The following is a 6,342-nucleotide window of genomic DNA, read 5'->3' on the forward strand; positions in this document are numbered from 1 at the left end:
GTGGATCCGCTACTGAGGGGGATGGAGAGTTTTGCCATGGCGTATATTGACAACATCTGCATCTTCAGCCAGACCTGGGAGGACCACATGTCCCAGGTTAAACAAGTCCTAGACCGACTCCGAAAGGCTGGGTTAACAGTAAAGGCTGAGAAGTGCAAGGTGGGGATGGCTGAAGTATCTTACCTGGGCCATCGGGTGGGGAGCGGCTGCCTGAAGCCGGAACCAGCCAAGGTGGAGGTGATCAGAGACTGGCCTGCTCCCCAAACCAAAAAGCAGGTACAGGCCTTTATTGGGATGGCGGGGTACTATCGAAGGTTCGTGCCCCACTTTAGTGCCATAGCCGGCCCCATCACTGAACTATGCAAAAAGGGGAAGCCAGACAAGGTGATCTGGACTGAGCAGTGCCAGGAGGCTTTCCGGGCGCTGAAGGAGGCTCTGGTTAGTGGCCCAGTTCTGGCAAACCCAGATTTTGACAAACCCTTTATGGTGTTCACTGATGCCTCAGACACGGGACTGGGGGCAGTGTTAATGCAGGAGGATGAAAAGGGGGAGAGACACCCCATCGTGTACCTGAGTAAGAAGCTGCTACCCCGGGAACAAAGCTACTCAGCCATCGAGAAGGAAAGCCTGGCCATGGTGTGGGCCCTTAAGAAACTAGAGCCATATCTCTTTGGGCGACACTTCACCGTGTACACCGACCACTCTCCCCTGACCTGGCTGCACCAGATGAAAGGAGCCAACGCCAAGCAGGTGGAGCCTGCTCCTGCAGGACTATGACATGGACGTGGTCCATGTGAAAGGAAGTGCCAACCTGACAGCGGATGCGTTGTCCCGGAGAGGGGGCCCTGAACTTCCCCAGGTCACTGGGCAGAGTGACCCCGCTCAGTTCAGTCTCGAAGGGGGGAGAGATGTGATGCAGTAGGGACTGTCTGTGTGGGGAGTGGGAGAGCAGGGGAGAACTTTAGGGGATGGACGATGCCAGGGCCTGTAACCTGAGCTAGGTAAGGGAGGGGAAAGGTCAAACACCTTTGCCCGGGAAGGGGAACAAAGGAAGGGAGCGGCAGGTGGGAAGCAGTTGGAGTTTGGGCTTGGGGCTGTGTGGGTGGAATTCAGGGTATCCTAGCTAGGATCCAAGCACCCTGAAAGCCCAGAAGGACTCGGTGGAGGGGTCCTGACTGTGCCTGCAAGCTCTGCTGTAACCTGTGTTCCTGTTGTCCAATAAACCTTCTGTTTTACTGGCTGGCTAAGAGTCACTGTGGGTCCCAGGAAGAGGGGTGCAGGGCCGGACTCCCCCACACTCCGTGACAGAAGGGACCTCAGGAGGTCATCTAGTCCAACCTCTGCTCAAAGCAGTATCAATTCCCAACTAAATCATCCCAGCCGGGGCTTTGTCAAGCCAGGCCTTAAAAACCTCTAAGAAAGGAGATTCCACCACCTCCCGAGGTAACCCATTCCAGTGCTTCACCACTCTCTGAGTGAAAAAGTTTTTCCTAATATCCAATTTAAACCTCCTCTACTGTAACTTGAGACCATTACTCCTTGTTCTGTCATCTGTACCACTGAGAACAGTCTAGAGCCATCCTCTTTGTACTCCCTTTTCAGGTAGTTGAAAGCGGCTATCAAATCCCCCCCTCATTCTTCTCTTCCACAGACTAAATAATCCCAGTTCCTTCAGCCTCTCCTCATAAATCATGTGCTCCAGCCGCCTAATCATTTTTGTTGCCCTCCACTAGACTCTTTCCAATTTTTCCATATTCTTCTTGTAGACATAGTACTCCAGATGAGGCCTCATCAATGCCGAATAGAAGGGACTGATCACGTCCCTTGATCTACTGGCAATGCTCCCACTTATATAGCCCAAAATGCCATTAGTCTTCTTGGCAACAAGGGCACTTTGTTGACTTCTCGTCAACTGTAACTCCCTATGTCCTTTTCTGCAGAACTGCTGCCTAGCCATTCGGTCCCTAGTCTGTAGCAGTGCATGGGATTCTTCCATCCTATCCTATCCCTACCCTCCAGTGTGTCTACCAGTCCTCCCAGTGTAGTGTCATCTGCAAACTTGCTGAGGGTGCAGTCCACGCCATCCTCCAGATCATTAATGAAGATATTGAACAAAACCAGCCCCAGGACCGACCCTTGAGGTACTCCATTTGATACCGGGTGCCAACTAGACATGGAGCCATTGATCACTACCCATTGAGCCTGATGATCTAGCCAGATTTCTATCCACCTTATAATCCATTCATCCAGCCCATACTTCTTTAACTTGCTGGCAAGAATACTGTGGCAGACTGTATCAACAGTTTTGCTAAAGTCTAGGAATAACACATCCACTGCTTTCCTCTCATCCACAGACCCAGTTATCTCCTCATAGAAGGCAATTAGGTTAGTCAGGCATGACTTGCCCTTGGTGAATCCATGCTGACTGTTCCTGATCACTTTCCTCTCATCTAAGTGCTTCAGAATTGATTCCTTGAGGACCTGTTCCATGATTTTTCCAGGGACTGAGGAGAGGCTGACTGGCCTGTAGTTCCCCAGATCCTCCTCCTTCCCTTTTTTAAAGATGGGCACTACATTAGCCTTTTTCCAGTCATCCAGGACCTCCCCCAATCAGCATGAGTTTTCAAAGATAATGGCCAATGGCTCTGCAATCACATCTGCCAACTCCTTTAGCACCCTCGGATGCATTTCATCCAGCCCCATGGACTTGTGCTCATCCAGATTTTCTAAATAGTCCTGAACCACTTCTTTCTCCACAGAGGGCTGGTCACCTCCTCCCCATACTGTGCTGTCCAGTGCAGCAGTCTGGGAGCTGACCTAGTTCGTGAAGACAAAGGCAAAAAACCCCAACATTGAGTACATTAGCTTTTTCCACATCCTCTGTCACTAGGTTGCCTCCCTCATTCAGTAAGGGGCCCACATATTCCCTGACCTTCATCTTATTGCTAACATATCTGTAAAAACCATTCTACATGTTACTCTTAACATCCCTTGCTAGCTACAAATCAAGTGTGATTTGGCCTTCTTGATTTCACTCCTGCATGCCTGAGCAATATTTTTATACTCCTCCCTGGTCATTTGTCCAATCTTCCACTTCTTGTAAGCTTCTTTTTTGTGTTTAAGATCAGCGAGGATTTCACTGTTAAGCCAAGCTGGTCGCCTGCCATATTTACTATTCTTCCTACACATCGGCATGGTTTGTTTCTGCAACCTCAATAAGGATTCTTTAAAATAGCTCTCCTGGACTCCTTTCCCCCTCATGTTATTCTCCCAGGGGCAGTAGCGTAGCTAAGGGTAAGCGGGGTAGCGGCCATTCTCCCACTGAGCACAAGTAGTGCCTTTTCAATTTCTTGGCGCCTTTTTAATTTTTACTCACCCAGCAGCACTCCGGGTCTTCAGTGGCACTTTGGCAGCGGGCCCTTCACTTGCTCCAGGCCCGCTGCTCTTCACTCGCCGAAATGCCACTGAAGACCCGTGGAGTGAGTGAAGGTCCCACCACTGAGGTGCTGCTGAAGACCTGGAGCGCCGTCTCATCAGTAAAAGTGCCACTGGGTGAGTAAAATCATTGCAGCGGGTGGCGCCTTTTTTTGTGATCGCTCCCCCTGTTCCCTCCACCTGGCTACGCCACTGCCCAGGGGATCCTGTCCATCAGTTCCCTGGGGGAGTCAGAGTCTGCTTTTCCGAAGTCCAGAGTCCGCATTCTGCTGCTCTCCTTTCTTCTTTGTTTCCGGATCCTGAACTCGACCACCTCATGGTCACTGCCTCCCAGGTTCCCATCCACTTCTGCTTCCACCACTAATTCTTCCCTGTTTGTGAGCAGATGATCAAGAAGAACTCTGCCCCAGTTGGTTTCTCCAGCACTTGCACCAAGAAATTGTCCCCTACATTTTCCAAAAACTTCCTGGATTGTCTGTGCACCGCTGTATTGCTCTCCCAGCAGATATCAGGGTGATTGAAGTCCCACATGAGAACCAGGGCCTGTGATCTAGTAACTACCTGAAGAAAGACTCGTCCATGTCATCCCCCTGGTCTGGTGGTCTATACCAGACTCCCAACACGACATCACCCTTGTTGCTCACACTTCTAAACTTAATCCAGAGACTCTCAGGTTCCAGTGTGTTCTAATGTTCCTGTGTTCCAGCGTTTCCAGTCTTCCTTGATTCTGTCCAGGATTCCAGATCCATTCTCGTTGCATGGTTGGGATTTGTTCATTTGGACAGTTGAGGTCCATCCCTTGGACAGTTGGGGTTCATGCCTAGGACAAGGAGAGAGATGGTACTGTAGTTTCCTTTTCTTGTCTTTTGGTTATCCCAGTGTATCAGGTCTGTGTGCTCTGGACTTCAAGTCAATTTCCATACTGTTAACAACTGAGCCATTTGTTTTACCTGTGCTTTTGTTATCGCTTGTGCTTATGTTATTTAGCTTTGCAACAAGTGTTCTGTTTAAGACCAAATTGATCTAATAAATCTTGTTGTATTTGCACCTTACCCTGTTAATTTCATTCTTAATTACCCCAGGGACAGATATGGGAGGGGGAAGGGCCTGCCAATTAGCCCATCTTCTGAGCAGCCTCAGAAGGAAAACACTTTAAAATCTGTTATGGGCTAACAATACCAGGTTTGATCCCAACAGGCGTTACCATAGCATGGGAAGATATATGCTGTTTTAATAACACTGATTAAGACTTATTTACTCGACTTCAAAACATCATAGGGCTGATTCCCAGCTGGTGTAAGTCAGAGTGCCATTGAAGTCAAGGGCACTAAGACAGTTTACATCAGCTGAAGATCTGCTGCTTTTGGATGGTCTACACTAGAAAACCAGACTTTTAACTACACCATATGGGTCCAGTGGTGTGACACCTGCTGCCCAGTGTAGTCTCAATTACACTGGTATACTGGAGCTTAACACTGGTACAATGGTGCTTTGCACTGGTACAACTGTACTTTAAGAACATAAGAACATAACATAAGAATGGCCCTACTGAGTCAGACCAAAGGTCCATCTAGCCCAGTATCCTGTCTTTTGACAGTGGACAGTGCCAGGTGCCCCAGAGGGAATGAACAGAACAGGTAATCATCAAATGATCCATCCCTTGTCGCTCAATCCCAGCTTCTGGCAAACAGATGCTAGGGACACCATCCCTGCCCATCCTGGCTAATAGTCATTGATGGACCTATCCTCCATTAATTTACCTAGTTCTTTTTTGAACTCTGTTATGGTCTTGGCCTTCACAACATTCTCTGGCAAGGAGTTCCACAGGATGACTGTGCGTTGTGTGAAAAAATACTTCCTTTTATTTGCTTTAAATCTGCTGCCTATTAATTTCATTTGGTGACCCCTAGTTCTTGTGTTATGAGAAGTAGTAAACAACACTTCCTTATCTACTTTCTCTACACCAGTCATGATTTTATAGACCTCAATCATATCCCCCCTTTGCTGTCTCTTTTCCAAGCTGTAAAGTCCCAGTCTTATTAATCTCTCTTCATACAGAAGCCATTCCATACCCCTAGTAATTTTTGTTGCCCTTTTCTGAACCTTTTCCAAGTCCAATATATAGTTTTTGAGATGGGGTGACCACATCTGCATACAGTATTCAAGATGTGGGTGTACCATGGATTTATATAGAGGCAACATGATATTTTCCTACCCTTTGTCCCTTTTTAAATTATTCCCAGCATTCTGTTTGCTTTTTGATTGCTGCTGCACATTGAGTGGATGTTTCCAGAGAACTAACCACAATGACTCCAAGATCTACTTCTTGAGTGGTAACAGCTAATTTAGACCCTATCATTTTATATGTATAGTTGGGATTATGCTTTCCAATGTGTATTACTTTGCATTTATCAACATTAAATTTCATCTGCCATTTTGTTGCCCAGTCACCCAGTTTTGAGCGATCCTCAGTCTGCCTGGGTCTTAACCAGGTACGGCTCCAGGGTTTTTGCTGCCCCAAGCAGAGAAAAACCCAACCAAACAAACAACAAACCGCGATCATGATCTGCGAGAGCTCTACTACTACCGCTTCAGTCTTCGGTGGCAGATCTTTCGCTCCGAGAGGGAGTGAGGGATCCACTGCTGAATTGCCGCTGAAGAGCCAGATGTGCCGCCTCTTCCCCATGGCCACCCCAAGCACCTGCTTGATGGGCTGGTGCCTGGAGCTGGCCCTCATCTGAACTATCTTTAATAATTTTGTATCATTTGCAAATTTTGCCACCTCACTGTTTATCCCTTTTCCCAGATGATTTATGAATATGTTAAATAGGACTGGTCCCAGAACAGACCCCTGGGAGACACCACTATTTACCTCTCTCCATTCTGAAAACCCACCATTTATTCCTA

The sequence above is a fragment of the Gopherus flavomarginatus genome, chromosome 17, assembly GCF_025201925.1.
Source record: "Gopherus flavomarginatus isolate rGopFla2 chromosome 17, rGopFla2.mat.asm, whole genome shotgun sequence".
NCBI lineage: Eukaryota > Metazoa > Chordata > Testudines > Testudinidae > Gopherus > Gopherus flavomarginatus.